Raw genomic sequence first — 24,239 nt, forward strand, 5'->3', positions numbered from 1 at the left:
ATGCGCTTCTTACACGCTTTAGGCTCCAAGAACCTGGCTTCAAATGCACCAGCGATTCAGAAAAGAAAAACAAAAAAAAGTTCATGTTTGCCTTCTTAGGGGATAAAAAAAAAAAAGCAACAAGAAACCTCTCTTATCCATCTGTAACCAAATATATTTTGTGCTTGGTTTCCTTGGGCGGCCCTTCTCTTAACGGCCTCTAATTCATAGAGACAAAAAACATAAAACAATTTAAGGCATTGGCACACAGCTTGGCGAGGCAGTTTACTCCCCGGGGAGCATTTTGGCAGGGACCTCTTGAGGTTGGCTAAGCTAGGAGGCTGGGAGGCTTACAGGGATGGAGGAAGGAAGGTTTTTTGCTTATGCCGTTCCCTGCTTGCCGAGCTGAGAGGTATTTGAGGGAAGTGGGTTGGCCCAATAATTATCCAGCTGCTAATTACAGCCAGTTGTGCAAGAATACTGCACAGAGCCCCAAACGCTTGCCACGCCAGCTGGGAAGAGCCCTCATCCAGTGATGGATTTATGGCTGACGGTGCAGAGCGGGATGTATGTTTTGGCTTGTGTATTTGAGAGAGCACAGCTTCTCCCTCTTTCTTTGCTTCTCTTCCCTCTCTTTAATCTCGACTTCAGAAGGGAAGGAGTTGGTCATTAATTCATTTGGATTTAGAATCTGGGCTTTTTCATGTGAAAGAGGCAGAAGCCATGAGGATTTTGTGTCAAGTATACTCTGTTCAGTTAATATTTACTGAATGAAATAAATGCATCCATAACAAGTCTTATATAATATTTACAGAACACGTTCCGGGATGCGAAAGCCTCATTTTAAATACTTTTCATGGATTGTGCAGTAGATTCCCATTATTATCCACATTTTACAGATGGGGAAATTTACTGAGGCTCAGAGAGGTGGGTGATTTATCCAAGGTCACACAGTGTGAAGAAGCGTGTATTTAGGCCCAGCAGCCAACCAGGATACGATATGGGTGGGCATGGTGGAGGATACTGGGATGATAGATGGATGCCTCTGGGGGAAATTTAACCCAAGCTCATCTGTTTTCAGTGGTTGAGGAAGCAACCAAAGGAGTCCAGTTTTAAGCAATGGATTTGTGGCAGAATCAGGTCTTCTAACATGTTGGCCAGAGTTCCTGCCTCTCTCCCTGTTGCCTTAGAGAAGTTTTCTAAGCCCTAGAAGACTGAATTTTCACACTCTTAAACTCTGCCTTCCCGGGCCTGGCTACTGGAAGGGAAGCAGAGACACAGCCCTGACCCCACAGAGGGTGAATAACCATCCCGGTCTGCCTAGGACTGAGAAGCTTTCCAGAATGTGGGATTCTCAGTGCAAAAGCTAGGGAAGTCCCAGGAGAACTGGGACAAGTAGGGCCCCCTGTGCCCACATGACTTGGTAAACTCTGATAAATCATGCCTCTTTAAGTCTGCGTCATCTAAGACCTTTCCAGAATGCCATCCAGTGTCAGGCCGAGAACCTCGGCTTTGGCATCAGGCGGGTGTCATCATCTGTGCCATTGTAGGATGCGTTGTAGGATGTTCATCAACATCCCTGGCTTCCACCCACTAGATGCCAGTAGCACCCCAACCCGCAGCTGTGACAACTAAACACGTCTCCAGACATTGCCCAGTGCCCCTTGGGTCAGGGAGCAAAATTGGTCCCAGTTGAGAACAATTGATCTACATCTTTGTTGTCTGATATGATCATTTCTGGGATCCAAGTGAATGTACTGTTTTTCGTAAAGCTTCTTGATACATGGTGCCCAGCCGTCTTCCACACAAGTTGTACCAATTTATAAGACCACCTACAGTGCATGGCAATGCTGTTTCCCTACATGCTTGCCAAGAACCGTTGTTACCCATTTGGGCCTTAAGGAATCCTTGAGAAGTACTTACCCACTTCTAGATATGTATTGATAGAACAGAGAGGCCCTTATAGGTGACCCAAACCCAACATTTCACACGGGGAAAACTGAGACTGGAAGGGACAGTGGCTTGCCCCAGGTCACACAGTGAATGAGTGATCAAGTTGGTCCTGAGTGTTGATAAATTTGCAACTTGCATTGTAATCCGGCGTTCCCAGTAATAGCCTTGATCATTCCCAATTAGATTGATTCACTGAGGTAAATCTGATTTTCCAGACTTTTCTCCCAGATGGCGTGGGATTCCTTAACATTTTTTTTTTTTTTTTTTTTTATCGTGCTGGCCATGGATAAAGGCGGTGCTTTGGTGGCGAGGCAGGGAGTGATGTATTCTCAGCAGTTGAGGGGCCAGTAAAATTTTATGGGCTTGCAGCCTGCCACGGACTGGGTTTATTGTCCTTTGTAAATTCTCCACTATTTTTTCCCCTTTGAAGTCAGGAGTGCTGGAACCAGTGGTCTAATTGATACAGGATGGGAAGAGGCTAGTGGTGCTCACAGAGATAGGGCCAGCTCTCTCCCGCAACTGTCTACAGTTCAGTCCATGGGCTTCTCAAAGGGGAATGATCTGTTGGCCCAACACAACTTAGAATAAGCTCAGGGCTTTTACGCTCTGGTCTGCACCTAGCTCTCTGACTTTGTCTCCCACCTTACCTCCTTGGGCTTACCATGCTGCAGCCACTACTGCCTTCTTTCTTCTTCTTTAAGAGCTATATCTGTTCCTACCTCAGGACCTTTGCATGTGCAGTTCCCTCTGCCTGGGACTCCCTTTCTTGAGTTCTTTTCATGGCTGATTCCTTTGATTGCTTGAGGCTTTGACTCCTATTCCACCTCCTCAGAGAGGCTTCCTTGAGCACCTTATTTAAGGAAGTTTCCCCTCACTGCCTTCACTGTCCACTATATTGTGTTAATCAATTCATCTCTTTTCTAGTACCGTTCACTATGTGGACTTTTCTTATTTGTTTACTTGTTCATGATGTGGTCCCTCTACTGAGAGCAGGGACTTTGCGTATCTTGTTCACGAAGCTGATTTATCATGACCCAAACAATACTAGACACACAGGAACTACTTGTTAACTGAATGAAATAGGTAAGGAGGCTTTACTCCCTGTAAGATCTGGGAAGATATAATCAAAGCAGGGAAATAAAATATGGGCACATAAAATAACCACCAGAAAGCAGATGGAGGTGGTGGTTTGGAATGTTTGAGGTGTGGTTAACAGACAGAGGTGCTATGAGGGGGGCACCTGGGGGCTCTGGGAGCTTTTCTACAGGAAAACTGGACCTACTGATACATTTGAACTAAACCTTCAAGAATGCAAAAGGTTTGGGCGGATGGGAAGGAGAGGGCAGGGTATTTCTGGCCAGGGATTATGTGAGGACTTGGTGAAAGGCTGAGGTTTGCTCTGGATGGGGGTACAGCTCTTTGGTCAAGAAGATGGAGTCAGTGAAGCAGATGGCACGTGGCACTGCATGTATATGTTGGACAAGGTTTTGGAACTTGAGTTTCACTAGAGGATTTGAAAGGTGAATAATGAGGTGTTAAAGAGCAAGCGAGGTCTAGAGGTGGATGGAACTGAGGTTTACATCTGTGTCCTTGAAACTAGAGATGATCATCCCAAGTGACGTAGGCCAGACAGAGGAAGACAAATATCCTATGATATCGCTTACATGAGGAATCTAAAAAAATGACACAAATGAACTTATTTACAAAACAGAAACAGACTCAGAAAACAGACTTATGGTTCCCAAAGGCAAAAGGAGCGAGGGATAAATTTGGAATTTGGGATTAACAAATACACACTACTATGTATAAAGTAGATAACCAGCAAGGACCTACTGTGTAGCACAGGAATTCTACTCAATACCTTGTAATAAACTATAAGGGAAAATAATCTGAAAAAGGATATACATATAAATATATAAATAAAATGTAAAATAAATATAAAAACAGAATCATTTTTCTGTACACCTGAAACTAACACAACATTGTAAGTCAACTGTACTTCAATAAAAATGATTAAATGAAATAATAAAGGAAAATCTGTATTATTAGGCAAGTTACTTACCCTCTCTGGGCCTCACTTTTCTCATCTATAACATGGGGCTAAGGAGTATATAACACCTCATAGAGGTTATATAAAGAGTAAATGAGTAATACACATAAAAAACTCCGAATGGTACCTGGACAAATAGGGCTCAAAAGTGTTAGCCATCATAGTTAATATTACCAATAGTACCTACATGAATAGGGTAGTATCGCTACCACGACCATAATTACAGGTCTAGGGAGTAGTGGGGGAGACACCCCACCTCCTTCTGTTTTACAGATGGGAAAATCTAGGGCTAAAGCAATCAGTGGCTAGCTCAAGACCCTGGGGTTTTTTAAATGACAGAGCAGAGATTTGAACCCCCAGCTCCGGACCTTACCCCTCATGGAGTTCTGTTTAAACTCACTGCACGGCTATCTCCAGTCAACAATTGACTGCTCCATCTTGCCCAGACGCTGTCCTGTTTGAGAGGCAACCAGTGACTGTTTGATCTCTCTTGGTGATCCCCAATGGCATCCCCATTCCATTCAGAGGGTTTGGGGTTGACTTTGCTTTCATTTTGTGACACTTCAGGACCCAGCACCCAAGCCCTTCCCATCCCTTAGAGGATACAGATGCTGCATGATCACCCCCAGTGGCTTGGCCTCTGCTCACCTTTCTAGCTCATTTCTTTCTTTCTTTCTTTCTTTTTTTTTTTTGTGGTACGCGGGCCTCTCACTGTTGTGGCCTCTCGCGTTGCGGAGCACAGGCTCCGGACGCGCAGGCTCAGCGGCCATGGCTCACGGGCCCAGCCGCTCCGTGGCATGTGGGATCTTCCCGGACCGGGGCACGAACCTGCGTCCCCTGCATCGGCAGGCGGACTCTCAACCACTGCGCCACCAGGGGAGCCCCATTTCTTTCTTTTTTTTCTTTCTTTCTCCCTTCCTTCCTTCCTTTCTTCCTTTCAAAAGAATTTTATTAGACGTAGTTGATTTACAGTGTTGTGTTAGTTTCTGCTGTACAGCAAAGTGTTTCAGTTACACATATACCCACTCTTTTTTAGATTCTTTTCCCATATAGGCCATTACAGAGTATTGAGTAGAGTTCCCTGTGCTATACAGCAGGTCCTTATTAGTGATCTATTTTATATACAGTAGTGTGTATATGTCAATCCCTGTCTCCCAATTTAAGTCAGACAGAGAAAGACAAATATCATGATACCGCTTATATGTGGAATCTAAAAAAAATGGTACAAATGAACTTATTTACAAAACAGAAAATGTGTCACAGATGTGGAAGTAAATCCAGCTCATTTCCTGCCACCCTTACCAGGTCCCTCCGTGCGCCTCACCCTTTCTCACCTCTACGCCTTTTCTCATTCTTTGCCCAGGGCCTCGATAACCCTTCCTTGCTCTTCACTTGGCCACCTACTAATCGCTCTTGGAGACTTAGCCCTACTCAGGACTCAGCATGTTTATGAATAAGGAAATGAATGAATGCCTGGATGCATTGAAGATCATCATACCCCCAAGGCCACCCAAAGACGTGAACTTGGGAAAAATCAAGATCTGGATCTTGTACTGAGTCCCCTCAGCCTCCGGTTAACACTCAGCACATTCACTGAATGTACGTGGTTACAGGGAGATGCTAACAACAGAAAGAGCCCCCAGATCATCGAGAACTTCAAGCGTCTCAAAAGGAGTCCAGGCCTTTGCTTTTCTTTATTTTCCCTTGTTGGGCACATAGGAGGGGCCCTGTCAATGTTTGTTGAATGAATGACTGAACATCTGAATGAATGAAGATAGCCATGCAAAAACTGCCACTGTGGGATGGAAAATGGTGAGCTCCTTAAGTCAGGAGACTGATTTGTGGTCCATCTTGTATCCCCAACTCCCAGGGCGGTGGCTGGGACGTAGTAGGTACTCAGATTCCAGGAGTCAGGAGAACTGACCATCCATCCGCACTCTTGACCTGAGTGTCAGAGCACACGACTGTCCTTTGTACTCTAGTGGGGCACTTTTTCTGCCGTTGCAAACTTCTTTCCACTTCTATGGTCTACAGCCAGTTCCTTAACATTGTGTAAACATGGTTTTGTGCGGTTGAAAATGTATTTTAAAAATGTCACTAATTACCCAATGGCCTGTAACCACTCTTTCAGGACCATAATTGGTTTGTCATGTAAATACCTAATTAGGGGCCTCGGAGAATGGGGAGGATGGGAGGGCCCGGCATCCTGAGGCCTCCTGGCTTCTCTCTCTCTCTGGAGGCCCAGAGGAGACACTGGGGTCCCCTGCGTCAGTGGCCAGAGGAGGAGGGAAGCTCTCAGGCTGCATCAGGGCCTCTGGAACTCTGGCCTCCTGGATGGTGCTGGGGCTGGCGTATATCCGCATGCAGGGAATTCTCAAGCTACCAAAGCTTAATGGGAACCAACTGCTCCAGCCCCTCCTCCCCACTCCATGCCCAGCAGAATGTGTTCATTTCAACTCAAATGACTCACAGATGTGTCTCCGGATCCCCACTTTCCTTTTCTCCCCACAGAGCCCGGGTTGCTAGGGTTCTGCCTTTACTATGAGAACATCTACTCTGCTTTACTAGTTACAGAGTCTGGATGACGTACACAAACTCCCAGGTGAATCTATTTTCAAGGATTAAACATCACATCCCCCACACCTCACACTTTCTTCTTCATTGATGCCTCAAAGGACAAGAAGGATGTTTTGTTTGTTCTGGATAAAAGCACCTCTTTTCATCCCCGGTAGGATTCGGGGTACCAACTTTTATCTGCCGCCTTGGAGATTTCATTTTATGACATCCCATCCATGGGATGGGAAGGACAGAATTGTACTGATTGCATCAGGTCAGACAGGAGCCGTTATTTCAGAGATCTGGCAGAAAGAAAAGCAATGTCCCAGTCCCTTGAGCTTGCTCCGCTTCAGAGCTTTTCCCTGTAGCCAGACCCAGGTCTGGGAAGGGCTGGGTCATCATGATGTGGGCAGCAGACACTTTGCCTGCTTCTCTTGGAAGTCGCTCTCTGTGCACTTGAGGGGGTTTTCTCTTCCTTGGAGGCCGGAGCAGATGAGAATACCTGTGTGACAGCAAGAAGCATCCAGGTTACATATCAGAAGGTGCTCCCTGTAAGGGAGGGATGGCACCATTTATCAGGGGTCTACTAAGTGCCTGTATAACTTTGAGTTTTGCGGGTGGGGAGAGAGGGCTAAGTGAGAATCTTGCCTCTACCTGTGAGCTGGGTGACCTTGGTCCAACCCTTTACTCTTCTGAGCCTCAGTGTTCTTACCTAGAAAATGGGTATAATAATGGACCAGCTGGGGGAGTTGGATGGAATGAGACCACGGTCTAGCTACAAAGTAAGCATCCCACCCTTGTCACTATGACTTACAGGTCTGCCTTCTCATCTGCGAAATCCATTAGATTTGGGGAAAATAGCGCCTACTGTAGTGGATTGTCTTGAGGTTTAAATGACTTTGTGAGTGTAATGCACTTAGTACCATGCCTGGCACACTCTAGGAGGTCAATATATGTTAATCATTACTTTAACTACTCTTACTTTGTTATTATTATTTATCATCTTCCCACTTAAATATTTTGTCTATTATCAGGCTTGGAAACTGGAGCACAGAGGAATTATGGGACTTGCCTAAGTTTGCACAGCTGGGAAGTGGCAGAGGCAGGATTTGAACCCAGGTTCATGTTATTCTCAAGTCAGTGGTCCCTGCTTCTCCCTGTCATCCTATCTGAGTCCACACAGAAGGGACTAAGGCTGTGGACAAATGAAGGTTACAAAGAAAGGCTATAGGGACTCAGTCACAAGAAAAGGGGCAAATGCACAAAGAAAGACTATAATTTCTGGAAGGAGGGAAATAGTGGGTGTGGGTGTGAAGACGCTGTGTGGCCAGGAGGGTGATGTATACAAGAGCAAGGAGAAAAGAAACACATAGAAAAAGAGCAAACTTTTTTTTTTTTTTTTTTTTGCGGTACGCGGGCCTCTCACTGCTGTGGCCTCTCCCATTGCGGAGCACAGGCTCCGGACGTGCAGGCTCAGCGGCCATGGCTCACGGGCCCAGCCGCTCCGCGGCATGTGGGATCCTCCTGGACCGGGGCACGAACCCGTGTCCCCTGCATCAGCAGGCGGACTCTCAACCACTGCGCCACCAGGGAAGCCCCCGAGCAAATATTTTTATTTATTGTGCGGAAAAGAAGCCAAAATGGTGAATTAGTGATCCTGATATTTTAATTTTTTGTGGACATTTCTTTTGCTTCTGTGATGATAAAACATTTATAAATGCATGCAATATTTTAACACTTTTTGTAATACTACTCAGAAAAAAATACCCAGTGGATTATTTTTCCTTGGATGCCTTTAAAAGTTTCCTTGCAGTGAGAGAATACTACCTATATATTCAGTGATGCATTGACTCTTATTTTTATTCCTCAAACTGATTCATAATTTTTTTTTAATTTGGAAATTTAGAAGAAAATTTAAAAATGGCTCATAGTTCTCCTATCCAAACATAACCATGCTTAAACTTTAGTGTTTTCATTTTAGGCTTTTTCTCTAATAGTTAAAGAATCACCAGATTTTAATAATACTGTAATGGTAATATTGTAGCTTTCATATTTTGCCATAGACATTTCTGTATTACTGTAAAAGTTTCTATGAACAAGGTTTTAGTAACCCATCAAAGTAGGGATGCACCAAAGTTAATCACTCCTGTAGTAGTGTTGCTATTCCGTGTTTCTATATCAATATCAATATAAATAGTGAAATTCTTCACTATTACAAAGAACGTGGCAATGAACATCATTTTTTTTCATGGAGTTTTTCTTTCCTTTTTCCCTTCCCCTCCCCCTTCCTCCTCCCCCTCTCTCCTCCCCTCCCCTCCCCTTTTCTCTTCTTGATGCTGGGAATTCTCCTTTGGATGAATCCTTATAAGAAAACTGAACCCAAGTTATGGACAGTTCAAGTTTCTAGATTTGAATTGCCTTTTTTTTTTTTTTTGGCCACGATAGTCCACGTGACATGTTGAGGTCCCTCTAATTTTTCAGTTTCATAACTATGGGTACAGCATATAGTCATTCATTATTCATTTGATGACATCCATCGAGCACTCACTCAATAGACTGTTCAAGGAGTTTGTTATGTTTCTCAAGGCATAACTGTTGAGCCTTCCCAGTTATGAGTCAGAAGTCACAAGGAATCAAAGATGTGGCCGATCTCAGATTTTCAACTTTTTCCTGGGAACTGAGCCCTCCAAGATCTCCGAGGGGACCCCTGACTCTTTGAGGGGTGCCTGAAGGTCCAGCATTTCCAGGAATGCTGTCCTGCTGTGTTCTAACAGCCAGCTTCCATGGACAAAAGCAGCAAATACTCATTGTTTGAGCTCCAGGGAGTGAATACTTAAGTGACCCAGTAGCATTAAAGCACTCTGCCTCCCCCCACCCACTTCTCTCCCACAAAGCTTTTATACGGGGCACGAGCGCCCATAAATAACAGGCCAACCTATAAATAAATACAGCTGGGAGCCCACAAAAGCCCTTGACAAATGCTGTTTATTTAATTTCTCAAGTGTGGTCCATTTGAGATCCAATTGGAAAGGCTCGCTAAGCTTTTAAAAGGCCAGCTTATGTGCTTAATCTTGAGTCCCTCTTTGACGGGCCATCCTGCCATCTCCCCCACACCTGCTTAGTTCAGGAAAGCAGCACAGTTGTCACCAGGGACAGGGATTTGGGACAAAGAAGGGTTTCCCAGGTCCTTCCCAATGAAGGACACTCAACTCTGGACAGGGGAAGTCACACCATCATTATTAATCTTGCTCCAACCTAGCCAGTTTGATCCAAGAGAAGTGAAAAAAAACCGTGGTAACAGCCATGTGGAGCCAGTGTGGGCCTCTTGCTGTGAAGTGTCTGAATCATTAAGTATTTCAGAGACGAGTAAATAGGGCCGACATCGCAGAAGGAGAATGTGTTCTTATGAACATCCAAATGCCACACTTACCCACCTCATTCCTGCCCCAGGACCTTTGCTCATGCTCTTCCTTCTGCTTGAGCCCTCTTCCTCATCCTCATTGAACTAACTCGAGCCCACCCTTCAGGTTGAAGCCTTCTCTGCCACTTCTTCAGAGAAGCCTTCTCTGCCTGATACCTGCTCTCCTCCCTGCAAAGAAACAGACTACCAATCTCTTTTTTATACATTCTTATAGCATCCTGTACCTCTTTTGTATTTCAATTAAATTGTTCACTGTGCAATTATGTATTTTTTAAAAATTATTTATTTGTTTATTTACTTTTGACTGTGTTGGGTCTTCTTTGTTGCACGCGGGCTTTCTAGTTGCGGCGAGCGGGGGCTACTCTTCGTTGCGGTACACAGGCTTCTCATTGCGGTGGCTTCTCTTGTGGAGCACGGGCTCTATGTGTGCGGGCTTCAGTAGTTGTGACACGCGAGCTCAGTAGCTGTGGCATACGGGCTCCAGAGCGCAGGCTCAGGAGTTGTGGCGCACGGGCTTAGTTGCTCCACGGCATGTGGGATCTTCCTGGACCAGGGATCGAACCCGTGTCCCCTGCACTGGCAGGCAGATTCTTAACCTCTGTGCCACCAGGGAAGTCCTGCAATTATGTACTGACTATTTATCTTGCTCACTCGAATATCACTTCTCACCTGTACCCCCAAATTGGAGCCACCATCGCCTCTCACCTGAGCAAAGGCAGCAGGTGCCTTGAAGGTCTGTCTGCTTCTCCCGTCTCTGCCCCTGTAGTCTCTGCTTAACGCAGCAGCCAGAGGGACACTTTTTTAAAAAGTTAATTTTTATTGGCATATAATTGATTTACAATGTTGTGTCAGTTTCAGGTGTACAGCAAAGTGAATCAGTTATACATATGCATATATCCACTCTTTTTTTGGATTCTTTTCCCATATAGGCCATTACAGAGTATTGAGTAGAGTTCCCTGTGCTATACAGTAGGTTCTTATTAGTTATCTATTTTTATCAAATGGACGCTTTGACAACATGAGTCCTATTATGTCCCTCCTCTGCTCAGAACCTTCCAGGAGCTCCCATCTGACCCCGAGTGAAAGCCAAAGTTCTTTCAGTGAGCCGCCAGGCTCTACAGATCTGGCCTCCATGACCTCTCCAGCCTCATTTCTGGCCACTCCCCACTCTCTCACTCTGTTTCAGCCATACTGGTCTCCCTAGGGTTCTAGAAGATTCCAACCACCCTCCTGTAATTCACTCAAATAGCTGCAGGGCTCTCTTCCTCATTGGCAAGTTCCTACTCAAATAGCATATTATCTGAGGGGTCTTCCCCAATCACCTGTTCACCCCTCCCCATTATCTGTTTCCCTTTGCCTGGCTTCATTTTTTGCATAGCCTTTATCACCACATGTCGTGCCTTTTATTAGTTCATCATCGCTTATCCCTGCAAAGCATGCGGGCCAAGCCTGCTGCTCTAGCCCCAGTTCCTGGACCAGTCCCTGACACATAGGAGGGGCTCCATTAAAATATTTGGCATAAATGAATGTCCTGTTTTTAACGATGCAGGCTCTTTCCTGGATTTGGCCAACAAGTAAGACAATCAAATTCTTGAAGTGGGACTTTCTGATCTTGTACGGGGCTTATCAGCAGATGTCTGTGCATCTTATCTTTTTTTGCCCAGCTATGGGCAATGCTGCTACAACAAAGTTCGTAGAGATTCCTGGTGGAGTAGGGTGAGATGGCAGGGATGCACTCCCCAAGAAAGACCCAAGATGGGGGGAAGGATGGAGCCTTCTGGAAAAAAGGGGCCAGTGAGAAGTGGTCATCCTTAGGCGGAGAGCTGGGTATGCTGCCGTAGGCCAACCTGTCATGAGGATCTGGGGTGTGTGAGCTACAGGAGGAATAGCACGGGGCAGACTCAGCTAAGGCAAGGTTAGTTCAGACAGAGCTGGAACGTCCAACCGTCACTTCTTTCATTAGACTTCCTGATGTTTCAGGTCTTCTTCACCTACGTGAAAAAGTCCCCGCTTGGCACTTAGCTCAGGAGGCAGAAAGGGACAGTGGAGAGAGTGTGGGCTTTGAATTCAGATGATTGCAGGTCCAAATCCTCGTTCTACCACTCGCTAGCTATTTTCATGACTTTGTTGAGTCTTATATTTCTTAAAAGTAACCATACCTCTCTCCAAGGATCGGCTTACCTCCTGGACTTCATCTGGCATCTTTCTTCCTCTTACTTATTATGCTTTTTTTTTTTTTTTTTTTTTTTGGCTGTATGTGGGCCTCTCACTGTTGTGGCCTCTCCCCTTGTGGAGCACAGGCTCCGGACGCCAGGCTCAGCGGCCATGGCTCACGGGCCCAGCCGCTCCACAGCATGTGGGATCTTCCCGAACCGGGGCACGAACCCGCGTCCCCTGCATCGGCAGGCGGACTCTCAACCACTGCGCCACCAGGGAAGCCCTTATTATGCTTTGGTCACATTGGCCTTCTTTCTAATCCTCTAGTCCTGCCTCGGGAACTTTGCACCGCTCTTCCTCTTGCTAGAACATTCTGCTCCCAATCCTGCACGGATGGTTCCATCTCATCATTCAAATCCTGGTCAAATGTCATCTCCTCGAGAGAGGCCTTCCTTAACTACTTTATCAAAAATTGCCTCTGGACACCTAACAGACAGTCACTCTGTTATATTTACCTTATAGCTTTTAACAACATGTACAAGTATCTTATATATGTATTTATTCACTTGTTTACTATTTGTATCTTTTTTGAAACATCTTTATTGGAGTGTAATTGCTTTGTAACACGCAATGGTGTGTTAGTTTCTGCTTTATAACAAAGTGAATCAGCTATACATGTACATACGTCCCCATATCTCCTCCCTCTTGCATCTCCCTCCCACCCTCCCTATCCCACCCCTCGGTCACAAAGCACCGAGGTGATTTCCCTGTGCTATGTGGCTGCTTCCCACTAGCTCTCTATTTTACATTTGGTAGTATTTATAAGTCCATACTATTTGTATCTTATCTTCCATGAAATTACGTTTCATGTGAAGAGGACTTTCTTTCGTTCACTACTTGTGTCCTCAGCACCTAGAACAGAGTCTGGCACATAGCAGGTGGTCAATAAATATTTGTTGGGAGAATAAATAAAGGGTTTGTGATAAAGAAGAAAGAGGTTGTGGTAGAATAACTGCAAAACAACCGCAATTCTCCACCCCTTCTGTACCTTTTGAAGTGATTTTGCAGCTCCTTCCAACAGAAGGTGGAGTTGATCACCACACTAGTCAATCTAAGCTGGGCTTGTGACTTAGGACCAATAAAATGCTGCAGACATGACTGCGTGCCAGCTCCAAGTCTGGGTCTCAAGAGGTCTTGCATGCTTCTAATCTATCTCCTGAAACCCTGACTTCACTATGAGAGACACATAGCCTAGACACCCCTGTCACCCTAACTAACAGCCAGTTAATAGCCAGACATGTAAGTGAGCTCATACGACACTAGCAGCCCCCTGCCAACCGACCAGCTGAACATAGATGCATGAGATCAGATGAGCTTGGCCTAGATCAGCAGCACCAACCAGCTGAGACACAGACTCATGAAATGCCACTACGTTTTGGGGTAGTTTGTTATACAGCAATAGCTAACTGATACATAGAATACACACACACACACATAGCCTAGCACATCACAGATGCTCTATAAATGGTGGTTATTTACTGATGGGTGGGCATGCATTATTTGGTAGTCAAAGGGGCCTTTTCTGTCTGGGGAGTCATAGTTTAACAATGAGATGTATTGCCATACAACCAGGAGAAGTGCATCCCCGCTAGACCCTGGGCAGCCCGTTTCTGCTCTTAGCAAATATCCCTCCAGCCTTGCACTTGGTCCCTTGACCTCAGGGTCAGAAGAGCATTGAGGAGACTTACGTAGATCTGGCTCTTTGTTTGACCTGAATAATACATGCATTTTCCTGTTTCTATGATGTTTTTAGGCCTCTGATTTATGGCCATGAACATGCCCCTCCGTTTGCCCTGGCTTTTGTTAATGACCTATCATGAATTATCCAGGAAAGAAATGTTAAATGAGATAATTAGGCATTAACCTTACATTATAGATCAACCGCACGATTGGATCCTTCACAGCTACGAATGTGACGGCGCAAGGCATTAAGTATTGATGGTCCCAGGAAGGGCTGAGAGGATGGAGGGAGAGAAGCAAAATCCTGTGGGGGAGGGAAGCAATGAAGATGCATACGTTTAAGCCTACTGGTAGGAGGGGAAATCAGAGGGATGAAATCAGACTGCCTGGGGATGGAACCCTAATGTATCCACTTATTAACTGTGTGATCTCATAAAATAAGGAACAATAACAACTCTCACATGAAGCTGTGAAGAGTAAGTGAGACACCATATCATAAGGACCTGCCATGGACTGGATCCTTGAAAAATATTCTTTCTCTTCTCTTCCTTTTGGAAAATTTGTCTTTTAAATCCCAGAATTAAAGATTAGTTGGTCTCCCCTCCACAGGGGAGCCACTTTGTAAAGTATTTAATTCCTGGTAGGATCAAGTTAGCACCCTGAACATGAGTGCTGCACACATTAGTCAGGGTGGAAGAGGAACAAGTATGAGGGGATTTGAGACAGTGATTTTCAAGGTCAAAATACTGGGTGTCTTGAGCTCTGCATTGCGTATCCTTGGCATGCCATGGGGGCAAAAGGGACATTTCTTTGAAAAAAAAAAAACAACAACCTGAGAGACTACTGTCTTCTGAATCAGTTGGATGGCGGTGTGAAGGGGCCAGAGAGCGTCTGAGGCAGACTTCCTGGTCCCGATGGATGTTGACCATGAACTCATGCCTTTCGCCACTATCTCGGAGGAACAGTCTAGTATCAAAGGGGAGCTGGATGGATGGCGCCATAGTGAATGCTCTCCACCCCCATTCAAGTGGTGCCAGGTGTCCTTGTAAGATAAGAGTCTACAAAGGCCCCCTGCCTGTTACATCAGTGCAGAGGATGTATCATGGGAGCTGAAGGTCACTGCTGGTCACGTTACCTACCGTATGCCTGGTATCAGACACTTCCCCAGGCCAGGTGCCAGAAATCTACCTGAGGAAGCAAAACCCTACCTGGGATGGTGGTACGACGAGTGCTGTCAGGTGAGATGTGATTCTTGGGTGGACTCTGTGGATCTGCAATTGGAGAGGGACAGGTTCATTCTGCTCCACGCACCTGATGATCGGGCCACGATTCGAGATTTCCACCGCAAACTCTGTGGGGGACAAAAACCTTACAATCCCAAGACTTGAAACTGTGACACATCAAGAATGCCTTCTTGGACACTTTGAATTGTATTAACGCTGAAAAGAAATCTACATTAAGCACGAGTGGTTGCTACATTTCATTTTGCAAAAATTTGCTGTGGTTTTTGTTCTTTTGAAGGCTCTTTTTGAGAAAAAGCACATCGGAAACCACAAAACTACCCCTTTCATCTTTTCCGTTTTTGAGCCCTTAATGAGCAAAGGCATTTGAAGAAGTAATTGAGCAGGTGTTCTTGAATGCTGTGGTGAGGCCAGTGATTCTCACTTCAGGTGTGTGAGGGAAGGGAGGGTTTCCTGTGTTCTGTACGTGTCTAGAGACGAGCAAGAGATTTAATAACTCAAGGTGACCCTGCCTTCCTGCCTCCCCGAATCCTCTCCCGACTGGCCTGCCTTCTTCCTAACTCCAGTTCCCACCTTCCTCTCTTTTCCTTTTCTTCTAGTCTGCTTTATTTCTTTCCCTCCCTCTCTCTTTGCTTTTTTTTTTAATGATAAAACAACAAAACGTTGATCATTTTAACCATTTTTAAGTGGCACTTCAGTGGCCTTGGGTGCATCCACATCACCGTGCAACCATCGCTACCATTCATCCCTAGAACTTTGTCATCACCCAAACTGGAACTCGGTACCCAGTAAACACTAACTCCCCATCCTCCCCTCCCCCCAGCCCCTGGCAACCACTGTTCTACTTTCTGTTTGTATGGATTTGACTTCTCTAGGTACCACCTATAAATGGAGTCATGCAATATTTGTCTTTTAGTGACTGGCTTCTATAGTCAGGATTCTCCAGAGATACAGAACCAATAGAATATATATATATATATATATATATATATATATATATATATATATTTATTTATTTATTTATATATGAAACATTATGTATATAAAAACATTATATATAAAATATTATATATTAGTATTATATATATCAGTATATGTTAATATTTTATATATATATATATATGAAACATGTATATAAAAACATTATATATAAAATATTATATATTAGTATTATATATATCAGTATATGTTAATATTATATATATATATATATATATATATATATATATAAGATTTACTATAAGGAACTGGTTCATGCAATTATGAAGGCTGAGAAGTTTTACAAACTGCATTTGGCCAACTGGAAACCCAGGAAAGCCGATGATGTATGTTCTGGTCTGAGGGCAAGAGAAGAAGAATGTCCCAGCTTAAACAGTCAGGAAGAGAGAGAGCGAATTCTCTTCTCCTCCACTTTTTTTCCTATTCAGGTCATAATGTTTTCAAGGTTCATCTATATTGTATCATGTATCAGAATCTCATTCCTTTTGAAGGTTGAATAATATTCCATTGTGTGAGTACACCATTATTTGTTTATCCACCCATCCGCTGATGGGCATTTGGGTTGTTTCCACTTCTTGGCTATTGTGAATAATGCTGCTGTGAACATTTGTGTATAAGTATCTCTTCCTGCCTTTGTTGTCTTCTCCAGAGAAGCATTTCAAAGGCTCCCACGATGGGCAAGCATCCTTTCTCTGGGATTCACTCTGGCTTTGTCCTTTTAGCCCATGACAAAGTTGGCTCAGTCATATCAGCCATATCTAGGGGTACAGCAAGTGTTGCCCATCAACTTGGTACCTGGTTCTAGGGTGGGTGGGACAGAGGAGACAGAATAAGGAAAAGACATGGTCCCTTCTAATGTCCCTTCTAGGTGACAGTCAGAGGTGGTCCCCGACAGGGCACGTGAATTCTAAGCATCAGGGAAAGAGGCTGTAGAAGAAAGAACTTAGGCTTGCCATCACACAAGCTGGGGTCACATTGAGGCCCTTACCAGCCTCAGTCGCCTCATCTGGAAGATGGGGATGATGCTTCCGATGCTCCAGGGCTGTGTTAGAGATTAAAGAAACAGCCTATGATAAGGGGCAGGTACACAGAGGCATTGGAGGATCCTTCTTAGCTCCTTCTTTCCTTGTGTAGCACAGACCTTAAACAGCCCAGGACCATGAAGACCAAGAGTTCAAATGGCTGGTTCCCTTGTTACGTTTCAGCAGAGAAGTATTAAAGTCTGAAATTGGGGTTTGCTTCAAGCAGGGCGGAGGGTGTGGTGGCTTCAGGCTTCCAGTTTCCCCCAGGAATGGCTCGTTCTGTGGCTCCCTGCCCTGGGAGAGCTTGTTGACTTCCAAGAATCTGTGGCTTGAATAACCTTTTTCTCCATCTTGATATTCAGATCTTGGCGTCGGCCCCGTTGAGTTGGAAGGCTGCCTTTGAAGCCCTTTGAGAAGAGCTGATCTTTCTCTGTTTCGCTCTCCCCCCCCCTCTCTCTCCTTTATTTGGTGCACAGAAGAGGGGGGGGGTCTCTTCTACCCAACACTGGGAAACTGGACTCTGAATAGGAGTTACCCTGGCAGATAAGGAGGGAGAAGGGCAAGTAAGGGAGATAAGGAGGGTTCCCAGGCCCTCAGTTAAGTGTGGGGCTTTTCCAGATGTTAAGGCCTCTACTTTTCTTGTGTCCCAGATAGGGGAATCTGAGCCCACTTCATTTTTCAAACAGAGAAGAGGGTGTGGTCCTGTCCCTGTGGTTCACTGGACAGACATTTCCTGAGCATCTACTACATGCCAGGCTTTACGTTGTTGTGTGTGTGCATGCAGCGATGTCAGTTTGTTGCCCTCAGGGCACTCAGGGTCTTGAGGGAATGAGAGAGACAAGTTAAATGACAATGACTCTTTGACGGGATAAGTGGTGTGACGAGAGGCACAGGGTGCTATGGGACCAGATAAAAGGGGCATCAAATGCAGGGAAGCCTTCCTGGAGGCGGGGGTGTGATCTGAGAGAAGTGTACAGAATGTGGATGAAGTAGCCAAGTTAAGAAGTACAGGGAAGTCATGCCAGGTGGAAGGAACAGAACATGCGAAGACCTGGATGTGAAAAGGATCATGGCTTCTTGGGAATTACAGGCAACCTTGGAGATATTGTGGGTTGGGTTTCAGACCACCGCCATAAAGCGAATATCACAATAAAGAAAGTCACGTGAATTCTTTTGGTTTCCCAGTGCACATAAAAGTTATGTTTACGCCATACTATAGACTATTAAGTGTGCAATAGCATTATATCTAAGAAAACAATGTACGTACTTAATTAAAAATACTTACTGTTAAAAAATGCTAACCATCCTCTGAGCCTTTGGTGGCTAGTAATCTTTTTGCTGGTGAAGGGTTTGAAGTATGGCGAGAATTACTAAAATGTGACACGGAGACACAAAGTGAGTAAATGATGTTGGAAAAATGGTGCCGATAGATTTGCTCCATGCAGGGTTTTCACAAAACTTCAATTAGTAAAAAAAAAAAAAAAAAAAAAAAAAAGCAATATCTGAGAAACGCAATAAAGCGAAGCACAATAAAATGAGGAATGCCTGTATAGCAGTTTGGTATTGCGGGGGAGGGGAGCCATCGAGGGATGGGGAATTGGAGAAACGAAGCTGGAAAGGTAAGTAGGAGCCGGTTGAGGAGTTTGGATTTGATCTTAAGACATGGGAGCTACTGAGGAAATTTTGGCAGAAGAGAGATACAGTCAGATTTGCATCTGGAAACTTCCCCTGAGCTGCAACAGAGTGAAGGCTGGCTGTATTGGAGAAGGGAGATGAAGACAGGGAAACCATCAAAAGTTAAAATCAGTCCCATATTGGGGGCCTGTAATCAGCAGCAGAGGCTGGGCTCCATGCATGGCTCAATCAACTCACTGCCCTGAACCTTTATTAAACACCAACTGGTACCCAGCATGGTGCCCAGCCACCGGCTGGGATGACAGACTTCAGCCCCGAGATGGCTAATGCACGAGTGAGTGCCTATGTGGAGACAGGATGGCCAAGAGGAGAGAAAATAGATTTGAAGATGCAGACGGGGGAGGGGGGTGTCGCTGGAGGGGACGGGAGAGAAAGGTATAAAGGTCAGCTGGGGCTTCGGCTTGGCACGAAGATTTATAACCTCCCTGCTCTTGCTCTCGCCCCCTCCCCATCCTCGCCCCCTTTCTCTTTCTGGCGGCCTGTTCTAGAGACACACATTATCTCTATTAATACCAGCCACAAGGTCATTACTCAGGCAGCAACTTTTCCTCCAGCATAAATATTTATACAGGACTGACCTGTGACTGCTGCGTTTTCCTTTTATTTGATTCCTGCCGCCTTTTGTGTCTTGCGAGTCTGTCGGCTAACATGTTTAGCCCCTCTGTCTGGAAGCTTCGGAGCCAGCCAAGTCTCTGGGAATGGAAGAGGGGGGAGGCAGGGAGGCGAGAAGGAGGAGGATGCAGGGTGGGTACCACTTGCCCGATACCAGTGAGAACCCACGTGGTGAGGATGAGGGGAGCTCTTCTGCTGTTTATTAACAGGCTGGCCAAGTTCTAAAGGAAAGGACTGCACTGGGGGCGCTTTTTTCCTCTCAACCCTGCAACACCCCACTGCAGCCCCAAAATCCAGGTCAGAATCAGCCTTCAATGAAACTCATGGAGCTTATGCATCAGTACCCTCCCTTCTGTAAGAGCCTCCTTTCTGACCTTGGGTGGGGACCTAGCAGATTGTTCCCAGGGTCAAGGATTCTTATAAAATTGGCAAAAGCCAGATATTTTGCATGCTTTCACTTAGAGATCCCCCAGTTTAGTGAGCAGGCTCTTCCCCCACCCCGGACCTGGATCTTCCCCCATTTGCAGTGATTTGATTTGGTTCTTTGGCTGGGAGTAAATGTCAAGATGTAAATATTGCATGAAATAATAAAAATAACGACAACAATAATAGCTACTACTACTTTTAGAGTGCCTACTGCTTACCAGGTTTTTTTTTTTTTTTTTTTTTTCATTTCATTCTTGCAGTGATCTTGAGACAAGCATTCTCATCTCCAGGAATTTGGGGCTCAGGGAAGTTAAGTGTCTAGCCTAATGTCTCACAGTTAGTAAGTAGGGGACTTAGGACCAGGACCCAGGGCTGGCCCTGCTGTGCTCTAAACCTCTAAAAGTAGGAGTAACTGGAATAATGTGTAGTGTGCCTGCTATGCCCCAGGTATTGGACATATACGTATTGATTTCACACCCTCTAGCAAACAGTCCTGCAAGGTAGGAAGGGAATACTGGCTCCGTCCTGAAAATTAGAAACCAGAGGAAAGTAACGCTGATAAATCAATACAGCAAATACAGCCCAAGTCAAAATCGGAGACCTGGTGAGTCTGACTCTTCCCCAGCTGCATGATTGCGACCCTGCTGCAAAGGTTGGCAGGGAGTAACACCAAATGCAGTTATGTTTGGTTGTGCAATTAAGGGGGCTGTTTCCCTCGCTATTTTCTTTTATGCTGTTTTGACAGTTTCATCAAGGAAATTTTTTACATTTCACAAAAGAAAAATGGAGATGCCAGAGGACGCTTTCTTTCTCTCTGTTAGTGTGTCGGACATGAGGCCAAGGTGGGGACTGGTGAAATGGTCATGTGGGGAGGCTGGTCAGGATAGAAGGACAGGTGTTTAAAAGGACTGCTTCTTTGCTCCTGGGCCCCTCCCTTCCCCCTCCCACCCCACAGCCTAGACCTCAGCCTATGGATGTCTGCCGAGAAATGCTAAACCACCAGCAATCTCCTTTAAGGCCAGAGATGTATCGGTTCCATTCCCAGTGCATCCTCAGCACCCAACACCGCTCCTGGCACAAGAGCAGGCGCTTAATAAATAATCATTGCATCAACACATGAGCAAATAAATGACCTCCACCAGGACCACCTCTTAGAAGCATTTGCATTTTAATGAAAGCTCTGAGACTCAAAAAAGTCCTTAATGACTTCAGGGGCCTGGGTACACTTCAAGGGACACTGACAGAGCACAGCAGGAAAGAGCTGCGGATTTGGGACTATTCAAATGGCCACCTTCCTCAATGACTAGCTGTGAGATTTTGGGAAGTCATTTCTCTCCTCTGAACCTCTGTCCTGTCTAGAGAAATAAGGGGCGGACCGTGTGAGCTCTAAGTGGTGAGGCAGGGTGGTGCCTTGAAGGGTGGAACACAATGGTTAGGAACACTAGCCAGACTTCCTGGGCTCAGATCACAGCTTCACCAGGACTAGCTGTGTGTCTAATATTGCAAGTGACTCAACCTTTCTGTGCTTCAGTTTCCCCATCTGGAAAATGGGAATAGTCATAGTACCCAACTCACTGAGATTTTACAAGGATTCAATTAGTTAATACATATCAAATGTAAAGCTCTTAGGACAATGCCTGGCATAAAGAACATGACTGATACATGTTGCCCATGATTATTACCCGTATCTGTGAATCGGGAGGTATTGTATTCATATTATATTCATAATAGTAATCATAGTCTACGTCACTGACCAAGTGCTTACAGTATGCAAGACATTATGTTCTGTGCTCCTTGCAAAACTCTGTAGGGTGTTTACCTTTGCTTTCATGGACTCCAATTTGCAGATGGAGAAACAGAGGCACAGAGCAGTTAAGCCACTTGACTGAAGTCCTGATACAGGGGCAGATATGAACTAGAGTTTGGCACCAAAGTCTGACTACAAATTCAGATACTTAACCAAGGCCAGGCAAGTGACTCCAGTGGGTGAAGGGGACCTGGCATAAGACAAGAGATAAGGAACTGCATGTATTTTGATCAGGCATAACACTAACCTCGTTACATTGTCTTTTGAATTTATATTTGTTCTCAAGTTTGGCTACCATTTGAATCATGTGAGGATTTTAAAAAATAGTGATGTCAGGTGTCATCCCCAGAGACTTGGACATAATTGGCATGGGGGATAGTACCTGAGCAGCAGCATTTTTATCAGTTCCCCAGTTGATTCTAACATACAGCACCAGTTTGCAACCTTCCATAAAGATACAACATCTTTGATTGAGACGAATCAATCTATCTATCCGCTCTCACCCACCTACTATCTAGCTGCCCACACAGTCCCCCACCATTCACCCTCCCAGACATCCATTCTCCCATTCTTCTATCCTTCCTTCCTTCTTTCCACCCACCCACCCACTCATCCATCCATCCACCCACCCACCCATTCATCTATCCATCCATCCACCCACCCACCCATTCATCTACCCATCCAACCATCCATCCATCCATCCACCCACCCACCCATTCATCTATCCATTCTTGCAGTCATCCATTCATTCATCTGCTTATCTACAAGCCCATCCATATGTCCCCTTACCCCTATATATATAATCCACCTATACATTTGTCCATCTACCCTCCCACTGATCTATCCTTTCACCCATCTGTCTCTCCACCCATCCCTCCCTCTGTTCTTTTGTCTCTCCTTCCCCATCTTCCCTCCTTTCCTTCCGTCCTCTCTCCCTTCCTTCCTTCCCTCTTTAATTCTACCCCCCCTCCTCCAGGCCACAGCCTGGACTGACCCTCGGTGCAGGCGTAATTGCAATGCCGTCAACAGCTTCTCCCCATCTCTTCTTCTAAAAGTTTCGCTTCCACGATTTAGACGTTAGTGAGCTTCTTGGAGGTGCCTGGCGGAAGTGAGCCAGAGAAAGAAAAGAAATCTGTTTCTGGTTTTCCGTGAATGACCTTTCTTTCCCGAGGAAGTCTCTTATAAACACTTCCAGCACCAGCAGACGCCAAGACTTTTGAACGGCTCCCCCAAGTCGAAAGGCAATCTTGAGTGCATACCTGGTGTGCGATGATCTGAATCCAGGGAGAGGGTTAAGTGAGGCTCTGACCGTGCAACCCAGGGCCAGCCCCAGGGACTCTCTTCTCCTCCCACAGCTGGCAGGCGCAGAGGCAGTGCAAGGGCAGGACTGCAAAGGCTGTTCCTGAGTTCCTGACATGACTTTCTACTTCAAGAGTCTTTCCCCATCCCAACTTCTAAGTGTATTTGATATCCTTGACACAACTGATATTTTGGGCCAGATAATTCTTTGTTGTGGGGTCTGTCCTGTGCACTGTAGAATGTTGAGCAGCATCCCTGGTCTTTACCCTTTTGATGTCAGTAACATCTTGCCCTCCCCAACTGCCCCTCGGTCGTGGCAAACAGAAATGTCTCTGGACATTGCCAGATAGCTTCTGGGGGGCAGTAATAGTAATAGTAATAACAATAATGATGTAATAATAATAGTAATGATAATTAGCACTGATGGTCCATCAAATAGATCAGGGACACGTGGTTGTCAACCATGGCTGCAGATCAGAATTACCCAGAGACTTTTAAAATTCACAATGCCCATGCATACCCTGGGTCAATTACATCAGGCTCTCTGGGAGTGGCATCAGCATTGCTAGAGCTCCCCAGGTGATTCCAAAGTACAGCTGAGCTAGAGAACCTCTGGTCTAGGATGACTTTATGTCCAGGTTTGCCCAAGATATTTACCATTTCCATCTGTTGTCCCAGGTCATTAATAGCATTCATTCTTCAACATGCCCTCGTTTAGACAATAAAGTATGTAGTCACCCATCCTACGTCTCATTTGATCTTCTTACCAGTTCTCACAGATAGGTACAGTTATTATCCCCAGATATGCCTATGAAGAGCTGAGACCCAGAGAGAAGAAATTGTTGGCTCAAGGTTGCACAATTTGTAAATGGCTCAGTCAAGATTTGAACTCAGGACTGGTCTCACTCTGTTGCTGGGGGCTGCTGAACCCGACACTATTCCATCTCTCTACACCAGCCTCACTGTAGGGATTACTAGGCTTAATACAGATGAATATTTATGAAGAGTTGGTCTGTGATAAGGGACATTTTTCCTTTAATGACAGTATTCACATTTTTCAAGATTCTAAAGTATCTTTAAGATCAGCTCATGACTATTTTTTCCTACTTGGAATTTTCTTTTTTCTTTCTTTCTTTCTTTTTCTTTTTTTTGGCATGTAAAAGCAACACTTTTTTTCTTCAATTAGGGTAAGCTAGGTTATGATGTGGTAACAAAGAATCCCCAAATCTCAGTGGGCTTAAAGGCAAACAGAGAAAAATATGTTTGTTCCTCTTTTATGCTC

The 24,239-nt window shown here is 45.1% G+C and overlaps 1 long non-coding RNA gene across 1 annotated transcript; it reads right to left on the reverse strand.

Annotated features, from left to right (window-relative positions):
* Nucleotides 1–15,458: 15,458 nt before the first annotated feature.
* On the reverse strand, nucleotides 15,459–22,959 carry LOC308626849. Its single transcript, XR_014017313.1, has 5 exons — nucleotides 22,918–22,959; nucleotides 22,653–22,757; nucleotides 21,812–21,848; nucleotides 19,392–19,505; nucleotides 15,459–15,567 (listed from the first exon to the last, which is right to left on the reverse strand). It is a non-coding gene; the product is annotated as an uncharacterized lncRNA (long non-coding RNA).
* Between the last annotated feature and the right edge of the window lie 1,280 nt (nucleotides 22,960–24,239).

The sequence above is a fragment of the Mesoplodon bidens genome, assembly GCF_964165515.1.
Source record: "Mesoplodon bidens genome assembly, chromosome: 13".
Taxonomy (NCBI): Eukaryota; Metazoa; Chordata; class Mammalia; order Artiodactyla; family Ziphiidae; genus Mesoplodon; species Mesoplodon bidens.